At 40.0% G+C, this 12,500-nt stretch overlaps 1 protein-coding gene and 1 long non-coding RNA gene across 2 annotated transcripts in view; one reads left to right on the forward strand and one right to left on the reverse strand.

The window, feature by feature from the left end:
- Positions 1–4,982: 4,982 nt before the first annotated feature.
- LOC127534928 (uncharacterized) overlaps positions 4,983–12,500 on the reverse strand; it is a 205,760-nt gene continuing 198,242 nt past the window's right edge. The window contains exon 2 of the long non-coding RNA XR_007943577.1: positions 4,983–5,073. This is a non-coding gene — a long non-coding RNA (uncharacterized LOC127534928). The remainder of the gene's footprint in view (positions 5,074–12,500) is intronic.
- LOC110957535 (leukocyte surface antigen CD53-like) overlaps positions 12,164–12,500 on the forward strand; it is a 6,473-nt gene continuing 6,136 nt past the window's right edge. Inside the window, exon 1 of the mRNA XM_022203586.2 lies at positions 12,164–12,328. The gene's annotated coding sequence lies outside the window, so the exon portion shown is untranslated. The remainder of the gene's footprint in view (positions 12,329–12,500) is intronic.

The following is a 12,500-nucleotide window of genomic DNA, read 5'->3' on the forward strand; positions in this document are numbered from 1 at the left end:
ATAAATAATCGTCAGGAAACGATTTGGATAAAGGGAGACGCTTCTTACGGCCGATTTAAATCTGAAACTCTGACAAGAACCTGGACCAGGCTAGCTCCACAGCATCAGTTACTATGGAGATCTAGCTCCTCAGCATCAATTACTATGGTGATATAGCAGGTAAAAAGGGAACCACTTTTTAAAACTCTGACTTTCTGTTTAATATACCTGCTAACTCATTAATCTTGTTTCGTAGTACAAAACTCTGAAGTCTGAATGTGAGTTTTTGTCATTGATACACTGTAGTTTCAAGGTGGAAATGTTCAGTCATGAATACTTATTTCGCTCATAATGGGACTTTCAGCATATAAAAAACACCAATATAGCAAAAAAAAAAACAGTTTGATTCTCACGATAGTTTCTGCTGTTATAAACACTGATTGATGCCTCTAGAAGGATGATCAGACTTTAAAGCTGGTGTTGCTCCCATGTGGATTCTCTCCATGAAGCTGGTAAATCTGTGTGTCAGTCACAGTTCCTGTAAAATCACCTCCTGCATCGTCTCCTTCTGTATTTTGTTGGTTGCTTTTGACCTTCAGCTGTATGTTTACTGTGGAATCAGTGAGGGTTAGGACATAATAGCTTTGATAGAGCCAAAGAGACCCAGTGTGTCTCAATCATCCAGATAAAAGTCAAACAATTCTATAGAAACAGCATTTTATTTTTATAGTGGGTGTATTTCATTCATTCAGTGAATTGTACGGAGTCACAGCGTTCTATTGTAGTAATAATGGTTCAGGAGTCAGGGCATATGTCTAACTGTATCACTAACTTGTAAAGACTGGTTCTCCATAGAGGCACAGCACACACTAGTACCCTACAGTTTCATCAGAGCATTTATATCCAGCACTACTAGTTACACCACTGTTAAAAGTTTGGAGTCACTTAGAAGTGTTCTTATTTTTTTAAAGAAAAGCTTTTTTCAATGAAGATAACATTAAATGAATGAAAATCCAGTGTAACATAGTTAATGTGCTAATGACTATTCTAGCTGGAAACACTGATTCTTAATGAATATCTCCATAGGGGTACAGAGGAACATTCCAGCAACCATCACTCCTGTGTTCTAATGCTACATTGTGAGCTAATGGTGCTGAAGGCTCATTGATGATTAGAAAACCCTTGTAGTTATGTTAGCACATGGATAAAAGTGGGAGTTTTCATGGAGAACATGGAATTATCAGGGTGACCCCAAACTTTGAACAGTCGTGTACATAGCTACTTACTGCCATCATCATTTCTGATTCATGTTTGTTGTGTTTCATACTTCTAAGTTAAAAGAAGTTGTATTTGCTTACACTATGGTTCAAGTGCAGTGTTACCCTCTCTGTCCAGTGATGAAGGGAATTTGTCCTCTTTAGGAGCAGAATGTGAATAGTGACTATAATAAGCTTTTTAGTACAAAATCTGTCATATAGGATGTATAATTAGATTTGATCATTTGATTCATATTTCTGCATGAAGCCTGACAAACAAACACATGGTGCTCATTCCACTGACGTTTCAGCTGTGTCCCAGGTTGACTCTGTATTAACCCTGTAAAACCCACTGTTGCAAAATACATCAGTTAGATGTATATTTTTGTTATTTATTTTGTTCCGTATATATATTTGCTATTTTTTCTCTATTTGGTTTACAGGGTTACGATGATTATACATAAATAAAGAAGTTGTTTCTACTCATGTTTTCACATAATTTAACAAGAAATGTGCAATTGTAACAAATCTCAGGCCCAAAAACACTGAAGAATAAGTCTTTGAAGGAAAACAAGTTGATTACACCTAAAGATTGATTGTTTCTACTTATATTTCTACGTAATTTAAAAAGAAATGTGCAAATCTGATGTATCTCAGGCCCAAAAACGCTGAAAATGAAGTCCTCAGTACATCACATTTGGACAGTTCTTTTTAATTACATGAAAATATTCATGGAAACAACCTATTTCTTTATGTGTAATTGATGTAACCCTGTAAAACCCAAATATATAATTAAAAAGAAATAAAACTGCCGTCGTGTTTTTGCAGCAGTGGTTTTAGGAGGTTAAGTCCTAACCAGACTGTGAGTCAGGTAGAACGCAGCAGGTAAAGCCCAGGTGTGTTATGATGGCTGGATTCCATGTAGAGGAGCTCCTGCTCTCCTGCACTATGACGCACTGAAATGGTTTACTGGGACACTTCAGGGAATTGAGCTTTCATGAATTCCACCTGTGCTGTGCCCGCTGTGACGAGGTCCAATGTCTGCCATGATGAAGGTCTTTGTCTTTTTAGGCAATGGAGGAGCTGCTGTCAGTCAGAAGAAATGAAACATTCATTAAACATCTCTGGAAAACATGTCATCTGTGATTTTAAGTCCCAGTCTACCTGAGCAGACAGGTCGTGTAGAACTGGGACACAGCATTTGACCTTTTATAGCAGGGGAAGCACAAGTGGAACCTGAAGCACTAATGATGGGACTAATAATGTAATTCAAACTCTTCCTGAACCGAACACTGTGCTGGTCTTTGGAATGGCACCATTAAACTGAAAGGCCTAAGAGTTGTGGTTTTTATCGGTAATGAGAGAAATTTGTCTTCATTCCCTCCCAGTAGAAACAAATTAGGGAGTCAGGTGGGGTCGGATAGAAAGCAAGAAACTCCCTGCATGGAGGATGTACACACGTGGACAAAATTGTTGGTACCCCTCAGTTAAAGAAGGAAAAACCCACAATTCTCACTGAAATCACTTGAAACTCACAAAAGTAACAATAAATAAAAATTTATTGAAAATTAAATAATCAAAATCAGCCATTACTTTTGAATTGTTGATTAACATAATTATTTAAAAAAACAAACTAATGAAACAGGCCTGGACAAAAATGATGGTACCTCTATAAAAGATTGAAAACTATTTGACCAGAGTGACATGATTAACTCAGGTGTGTCATTTAATTGACATCACAGGTGTTTCCAAACTCATAATCAGTCAGTCTGCCTATTTAAAGGGAGACAAGTAGTCACCCTGCTGTTTGGTGAAAAGGTGTGTACCACACTGAACATGGACAACAGAAAGCGAAGGAGAGAATTGTCCCAGGACATCCGAAAAAAATGATAGACAAACATCTTAAAGGTAAAGGCTATAAGACCATCTCTAAACAGCTTGAAGTTCCTGTGACAACAGTGGCTCATATTATTCAGAAGTTCAAGACCCACGGGACAGTAGCCAACCTCCCTGGACGTGGCCGCAAGAGGAAAATTGATGACAAATTGAAGAGACGGATCGTTGAAATTGTATCCAAAGAGCCCAGAGCAACCTCCAAAGAAATTAAAGGTGAACTCCAAGGCCAAGGTACATCAGGGTCAGATCGCACCATTCGTCGTTGTTTGAGCCAAAGTGGACTTCATGGGAGACGACCAAGGAGGACACCACTGCTGAAAAAAACTCATAAAAAGCCAGACTGGAATTTGCAAAAATGCATGTTGACAAGCCACAAAGCTTCTGGGAGAATGTCCTTTGGACAGATGAGACCAAACTGGAGCTTTTTGGTAAGGCACATCAACTCTATGTTCATAGACTCAAAAACCAAGCATACGAAGAAAAGAACACTGTCCCTACGGTGAAACATGGAGGAGGCTCAGTAATGTTTTGGGCTGCTTTGCTGCATCTGGCACAGGGTGTCTTGAAAGTGTGCAAGGTACGATGAAATCTGAAGACTATCAAGGCATTCTGGAGAGAAATGTGCTGCCTAGTGTCAGAAAGCTTGGTCTCAGTCGCAGGTCATGGGTCTTCCAACAGGACAACCATCCAAAACACACAGCCAAAAACACCCAAGAATGGCTGAGAGAAAAGCGTTGGACTATTCTAAAGTGGTCTTCTATGAGCCCAGATCTGAATCCCATTGAACATATGTGGAAGGAGCTGAAACATGCCATTTGGAGAAGACACCCATCAAACCTGAGACAACTGGAGCTGTTTGCTCATGAGGAGTGGGCCAAAATACCTGTTGACAGCTGCAGAACGCTCATTGACAAATACAGAAATCGTTTAATTGCAGTGATTGCCTCAAAAGGTTGTGCAACAAAATATTAAGTTATGGGTACCATCATTTTTGTCCAGCCCTATTTCATTAGTTTGTTTTTTTAAATAATTGTCTTAATCAACAATTCAAAAGTGATGGCTGATTTTGATTATTTAATTTTCAATACATTTTTATTTATTGTTACTTTTGTGAGTTTCAAGTGATTTCAGTGAGAATTGTGGGTTTTTCCTTCTTTAACTGAGGGGTACCAACAATTTTGTCCACGTGTGTAGGTGTGGATGGATGGCAGAGAAAATAAAAGTCAATGTTGACTTGTTATTTCAGACTTAGCTGACCTATTATTTTTCATTTTGGTTTGATGTATTTATTGTTCAGTGTTTCAGCCGCTAAGGAAAGGCAACAAGCTGCTAGTCTGGGTTTAGTTTTGGGGTAAGGTTTGAACTTCACAATGTTAATAATATGTTAGAAAACCATGAAGACAAACTTCTCTTATATTTTGTACAGTTTATCTGTATGACGGTTCAACAGATAAAACACTGAGTTAATACATCACACCGTGTCTGTAGAGTGTTACTGAGCCAAACACTTCCCATGCAGGTTTAGAATGACAGAACCAGAAACAAAACGTGCTCCATGAACTTTGTTCTGTGACGCTGTGAGGTGGAATGAGATTCACAGAAGATGATTTACTGCAGTGCTACCTAACATTGGCATGATAATGCAACATTCAGCTTTTTTAAGCTGCCACCTGTCCTTTTTGATCACTGTGGTTTAGTAGCTCATGAATTGATTCATATTGACTCATGATCTCTGTTTTTAGGACTGGAACACAAAGTTAGTTATTAGTGTAATACACGACCGTTCTAAAGTCTGGGATCACTTAGAAATGTCCTTATATTTGAAAGAAAAGCTGTCTTTTTCCGTGAAGATAACATAAAGTGAATGATAAATCCAGTGTAGACATAGTTAATGTGGTAAATGACTATTCTGGTTGTAAACGGCTGATTTTTAATGGAATGTCTCCATAGAGGTACAGAGGAACATTTCCAGCAACCATCACTCCTGTGTTCTAATGCTACATTGTGTTAGCTAATGCTGTTGAAAGGCTCATTGATGATCAGAAAACCCTTGTGCAGTTATGTTAGCACATGGATAAAAGTGGGAGTTTTCATGGAGAACATGGAATTTTCTGGATGGGAGGCAGAGCCTTCAGTTATCAGGCGCCTCTCCTGTGGAACCTGCTCCCAGTTTGGGTTCGGGAGGCAGACACCCTCTCTATTTTTAAGACCAGGCTTAAAGCGTTCCTTTTTGACAAATCTTATAGTTGGGGCTGACTGGGTGACCCACAGAGGTTCGGCTTGTGTCTTCATTGTACAGCTGACCCCCTCTTGGACGTCCCTTCGTTCTGCCCCTAGTCATGCTGCTATAGGCCTATAGGCTGCTGGGGGACTTTTCTTGACGCACTGAGCCCTTCTCTATCTACCTTTACATTTAATATGTATACCGTTATTGCAGTACATTCACTCTGTTTCCCCCTGTGCTATTTCTCCGAGTGTCCCTGGTCCCAGAGCTGGATGCTTCAGATCTGCGGTCGATGTTCCACCAGCTGGTCCAGTCTCCACCATGTCCACTGTGGGATGCTGCTACTGACCTTCCACCAGCCCTCTGCTTCCAATTCCCTTTTTCCACGAGTCAACTCTGCATCGCCTTCAATATACTGTTATGCTAACTTACATACTGTTTGAATTTTACTGCTAGCTATATAAGGAGTATGTTTAATGTCAGAGCCGTACATCATAAGAGTAAACTATGAGTCAGTTTTCAATGTTAGCTTATACTTTGTCTGTGTCACATATCCTGTCATGCATGTATTCAAATGTGTGTTGTGTTTTCCTTGCTTTCTCACCCCTCCCTCTTCTCCCATCCCTCCCCCTTGCCCTCTTCTGTCCTTCTCAACCCGCCCGGCCAGCAGGCAGATGGGTCCCCCTATTTAGAGCCGGGTTCTGCTCGAGGTTTCTTCCCTGTTAAAAGGGTGTTTTCCTGCCACTGTCGCCTTTGGGCTTGCTCTGGGGGTCAGGCATATGGGTTCTGTAAAGCGTCTTGAGACGATTTGACTGTAATTGACGCTATATAAATAAAATTGAATTGAATTGAATTGAGCCCAAACTTTTGAACGGTGGTGTTTGTCTCATAATAATCAAATGCAGTGTTTGATGATGTTTTTAGGGATCTACCACTATGTTAGCATACTGTCTGTCAAAGTCTGTTTCAGTTTGTTGAGAGTTGTTGTTTAATTCAGAATGTTGTGTGAATTGTATTTGATAGAAATGTTTCTTTCTGGAATCAGTGCTGGAGGGAAAACCAAAACAATGAAAACTGCATCGATGAGGCCAGAAGATGAGTTTATTCTGTGGAATGTGAAACTGATTAACTTGTGTTTTGCAGCTTTGTAGCCTCTGTGTAAATGACAGGTTGTGGTCTCGTCTTGTCAGTGACGACAGAATTCAGGAAAAATGGCGCTGCACCATCTCAGATTTTGTTCAGTTCACTTATTTGTTATTTGGAACTCCCAAGTAAAATCCATTAAATATTTTTGGCTGAATTCTGAGAATTTCTTAAGTTTTTAGACCTGGGAATTTTTGTGTTTTCATCCTCAAAAATCTTCAAAAATATCACTCCCTCAGGTTTGGTGAGAACACAGACGATTTTTTCCAGCAGATGTAAAGGATTGAATGACTGTAGCAGAGGCAGCATGTGGGGGAAATGAAATGCTAAATTTTAATAATATGTGTTTACGTGGGTGTGCCATTTGCTTGAAAGGAAATTCTCATTCTCACTCGGTCGTGTTTGTCCTGTTTTCTCCTCCTCATCGTAGCTGATGCTGGGCTGAGTGACATAACATTCACTATCCAAAGATGGAGGCCAGTCGAGCATTTAGTGATAAAACGAGGCAGCACCCTTCATGTCCAAGACAATTCAAAGTGCTTCACATAAAGCATTAAAAGCGTTACAATGAGGTGCTGATAAAACATGAGAAAGTACAGAAGACATTGCAAAAATCCTAATCATGTACAGTAACTAAATGGAATTAAGGTGATTAAAAGTAAGCAACAGTCCAGAGAAGTTAAAAGATATCGTGCAGATTTCATGCACAGGCACAGGAGAAAAGAAATGTTTTTAACCTGGATTTAAAAGTGACTGCATTTGGTGAAAGTTTAAACTCCACTGGCAGTTTGTTCAACTTGTTTGCAGCAGAACAGCTAAATGCTGCTTCTCCACGTTTAGTCCAGACTCTGGTCTGGAGCAGCTGACCTGAATCCTTGGATCTAAGAGCCATACTACAGATCACAGATGTATTCTGGCCCCAAACCATTCTGAGATTTATAAATGATCAGTAGGGTTTTAAAATCTGTTCTGTGACTGACTGGAAGACAGTGTAGAGATTGTAGAAGTGGTGTAATGTGTTCAGATCTCTTAGTCCTGGTTAAACTCTAGCAGCAGCATTCTTAATGAGCTGAAGCTGTTTAATGCTTATTTTGGGAAGTTCTGTTAAAATACCCTTACAGTCTACTAGAGATGAACGCATGGATGAGTTTCTCCTGGTCTTTCTGGGAGACAAAACTTTAATTCTGTTGATGTTTTTGAGTTGGTAAAAAGCTGCGTTGGTGAGAGCTTTGATCAAATCTGAGTCTCTTAACATTCCAAGGTTACAAACTTGGTCGGTAGTTTTAAGAGCGTCTCCAGATCCAGTTCCTCACAAAGCTGTTGGGTGTCTTTGAGAACATTCCTCTGTGTAGGCCAGATCACCAAGTCTAAGAAAAGCATTTCTACATGGAGCTTCTTTGCATAAAGGCGAGGTCGCATGACACAGGAAGGAATGAAAGCAAACTGAACTCTGTTAGCTAAGCACAACATTATTACCATGCTGTAGCAGTAGGAGTTCTACTACTGGGTCAAATAACCTCAAACAGTTTCACAACTTGTATGATCGGGGTTGTCCACACGCTCTGGATCAGGGTATCACTTTGTATGTACACTGACAGTCATTAAAAACTTTGAGACCATATTTTTCAACATAATTTTTATTTTGAAGCCCAAAACTGGATTTTCTTCCTATGAATCATTTGTTTAGCATATTGGCATACAGAAACAAAAATCTAGAGTTTCAAGAATGATTTCAAAATAAAGAATTTCACAAAAGAAAACGGCACCTGCCAAACACAAAGTCACAACAGTCAATACCGAGTATGGCCTCCATTTGCTTGGATGCAGGCAGCAATCCGTCGGCGCATGCTTTGGACCAGGCTTCTGATTGTGGGTTGGGAACAGCCCATACGCCTGGATACATCACTGTAGCTCAAAGCGGCCTCCACCATACCCAGTGCCCGGAGACGTTGTTCATGTGATAGACGCGGCATGATGCTGTTCACTGGACTAACAATGGTGGCCTTTTTTGGGCCTTTATATAGGCCTTCAAAACCCATTCTCACATTGTGCAGATACTCACTGAGTATTGCTTGGTGTGTATTTGGTTCACTTTTGCAAAGTGACCAACCCATGTGCAATGAATCATGACAAAATGACAACTCATTATTATCTCAACTACCAGGGCACTAGATCATCAGTAAATCCACCATGAATAATTACAACCCCCCTACAAGTAGAATTCTGCCTACATTTCTACCTCAAAGTTTCTATTGACTGTCAGTATACTTCTACAGGCCATTCTTCTTGCAGTTTGGTTGCTGGTTTTCACAGCCCTGTGGTCCACCCAGAAGGTGTGGTTCAGTTTCACACTGGGACTTAGTGTGCAGTGAGCGAGGAAGCCTTCCTCTGCTTCTGCTCATGCTCACTCATCTGTGACACCATGTGACCTGTGACTTGGTTCCAGTCTTGCTGATACTACGACACATAACATTATTAGAACATCCAGCAGGAGGATAGGTTTCACCAGTAAGAAACAGGAAGTAGTAGGACAGTATGATAACTAAAGTAGGTCCACCAAAGCTTTGTTTCCCTGACTGAATGTGTTTGAGGCTCAAAGATATGAAATCATCCATTGATCCCAAAGATGCTCCATCAGACTGAGATCTAGACGATCTAGAGGTCATCCATCTGCCATGTCTTCTCCAGGTGTCCTCGTGATGTCAAAGAAAATGGGATTCATCAGAGCAGACCACACTGCTCCATGTCCAGGTCTTTCATAGCCATTGTAGGAGCTGTTAGTGAAGGACAGGGGTCAGTGTGGAAACTCTGACAGCTCCAACACCTTTCTATCAGTTACTATTAAGGCTTTCAGTGTTTTGTGCTTCAGTAGCTTATCTGTAGGGTCTTCATCATCAGTTGTCCTTCCTTGGTCCCCTTTTGTTGGATATTAACCAGGAATACAACACAGCATGTGCTGTCATTGTTTTGGATTGTTCTGCTGCTCATTTTCCTCCTTCCAACACACCGACTTCAAAACTGACTGTTCACTTTCTGCCTGATACACACCACTGTCCTAAAAATTTGGGTCACTTAGAAATGTCCTTATTTTTAAAAGAAAAGCAGTTTTTTTTCAATGAAGATACCATTAAATGAATGATAAATCCAGTGCAGACCTTGTTAATGTGGTAAATGACTGTTCTAGCTGTAAACGTCTGATTTTTAATGGAATATCTCCATAGGGGTACAGAGGAACATTTCCAGCAACCATCACTCCTGTGTTCTAATGCTACATTGTGTTAGCTAATGGTGCTGAAAGGCTCATTGATGGTTAGAAAACCCTTGTTCAGTTATGTTAGTGTAAAGGGTGAAACATGTTAATTTTAGATATAAATGGGAATACAGTTAAAAGGTTAAAGATGTCATAAAAAAGGTTAAAAAGTCATTGAGACTAATTGCTATAAATCCATCCATCCATCCATCCATTCTCTATACACCGCTTTATCCTCACTAGGGTCATGGGGGGTGCTGGAGTCTATCCCAGCTGACTCGGGTGAAGGCAGGGGACACCCTGGACAGGTCACCAGTCTGTCACAGGGCTACATATACAGACACACAATCACACTCACATTCACACCTACGGACAATTTAGAGTAACCAATTAACCTCAGCATGTTTTTGGACTGTGGGAGGAAGCCGGAGTACCCGGAGAAAACCCACGCATGTACAGGGAGAACATGCAGACTCCATGCAGAAAGATCCCAGGCCCAGGCTGGGATTTGAACCGGGGATCTTCTTGCTGCAAGGTAAAGTGCTAACCACTACTTATTGTCTTTAAAAACAGACATTCCATATATACACAGTACATATATATACAGTACAATTTGTTTTAAAATGATCTCATTGTGATATGTTTTAAAGACCAAATTTCATGGTGTGTTACTGGTTTCTGTGTTAGAGCTATTTTCAAACAGGTCACTAAATGGCACACAGTGCCAGAGAAGAACATAAAACCACATTGTGGCATTTTCTGCAGAATAAATTGTGCAGCTGAGCTGAACGAAGCTGAAACTTAGCATCTCTTTGTTAAAAACACACTCCACCTGACACCAGCCGGGCCAGGAGTCTGCGTCAGCACATGAAGAAAAGCGTGAGTTTTCATGGACAACATGAAATTTCCTGGATGAGTGAATGTGCCCCACACGGGTATCTTGGTACCTGTAACTCTCACCCTGTCAGTGGTTTAAATGTGCTGAGCTGCTGTTCCTTCACACTGCCCTCCAACTCATTGTGATTTGGCTTTACGCCGGGCATTCCTAACACACTCCCTTTACACAACACAGTGATGCTCTCAGAAACATTAAGAAGGCAAGAAGTCTCACCTGTTAACTTCTGAGAAGGGTCGCCACTCATACAGCTTCTTAGCATATTAGCAGTAATGTGCAAAGCTGCCATCAGTGGGTCAGTGTAAAATTACGGGACTTTTTGTACCATTGTTGACATTGTTGCTGTTTTCAGGCCTAAATTCAGCATATAACAAATAAAACCAAACATCACATGGCATTTTTAGAGAAAGATTCTTTTAAATATTATATATACAGTTGAGTAATATGTAAAGTTATTTATTAAGATATTGTAGTAAACCTGTTGACTACTTTATATGAAATAAGTCAGAAAGCCCTGGAGTCTTCCGGTTGTTTCTTCAGGAGGAAATGACATCATGTGGAGCAGGTCATGTGATCTGGAATTAACACACTTCCTGGAGAGGTGTTTTTGTAACAGGGAACTTACTGGAAAGTGATTACTCAGACACAGATAAAATGTGTTATTTTCCACATAAAATTTGATATATTGCCAAAAAAGAAATATCTGTCATGATTATCTCAACTTAATAAAAAGAACACAATAAAAGCTATTCCTGAATCAGCTCATTTTATTATTGTTTAGCTCATTAGAAGGTGGTTGGTGTTAAATTCAGACGTTATTTAGTTGACATTTTAGTGATATCCACTCGTTTTTTATTAATAAGTGATTTTTTACATAATAAATAATTATGGAATTTGGAAAGACATGATCATAATGAACATAAAAAACATTATTATTTGTTTTACTTTTAATAAAAATGTATGTAAGATGTATACCATGGACCTCAAAAGTCCCTCAATATCTCAGTTCCCAAAATATAAAACATGTGCAGCTGTTTAAACATCTTTCTTGTTTACTAAATAACTCCACATGTGTTTCTTCACAGTTCTGATGTCTTCAGTTTTGTCCAGTGATGAAGAGGATGATAAAAATAAGGGAAACCCGTCCAGTGATCTGGTTTTGTACTCGGTAGTTCTGCAATAAAAATGCAAACATTCTGGAGCTTTAGTCTCCGATGCAGAGGCTCGGGTTGGAGTCCAGCTCACGGCCCTTTGCTGCAGGTGTTCCCCCTATTTTCCTGTCTGTCTCTATACTAAACACTATCAAATAAAGCCAAAAAGCCCCCCCCACCGCCAAAAAAATAGATAAATAAAAACTACAAACATTCTGCGTGATGAGCTGCTGACAGCTTGACTGCTCTAATGCAGGTTCTTTTTTCTGCATGTCTAAATATAAGCGGTGTGTCACAGACATGGGTTTTTGGTCTTTGCCGTGCTATTTGTTGTTCCTCGCTGCACTTTCTCAGTCATAAATGTTTCCATGTAGCTGCTGTTGAGAAAGAGGAAGCGAGAGGAGCTGCTGAAAGCCCCATGAAGCACTGAGAGCGACCCACAGCACCATGAGAAGGTGAAGCGCCAACAGCAGCCAACTTCACCGAACAAAAGCCTGGAAACAGAGACAAGCAGAGACTAATTCTACCACACAGGTAAGTCCTGAACATTATTTCATGGCTTGTAATGGTGTCTTTTTAATGTTTGAGTGAGATCTGCTCATTTAAAGAACGTTGTAAAGATCATTTGTCACGGACAGTGGATAGCCTGTATAGAAATGTGTTGAATCTCTAGAGAGAAAAAAGTAATAAATTGAAGGAAAACTCT

This window comes from Acanthochromis polyacanthus, chromosome 7 (genome assembly GCF_021347895.1).
Source record: "Acanthochromis polyacanthus isolate Apoly-LR-REF ecotype Palm Island chromosome 7, KAUST_Apoly_ChrSc, whole genome shotgun sequence".
Taxonomy (NCBI): domain Eukaryota; kingdom Metazoa; phylum Chordata; class Actinopteri; family Pomacentridae; genus Acanthochromis; species Acanthochromis polyacanthus.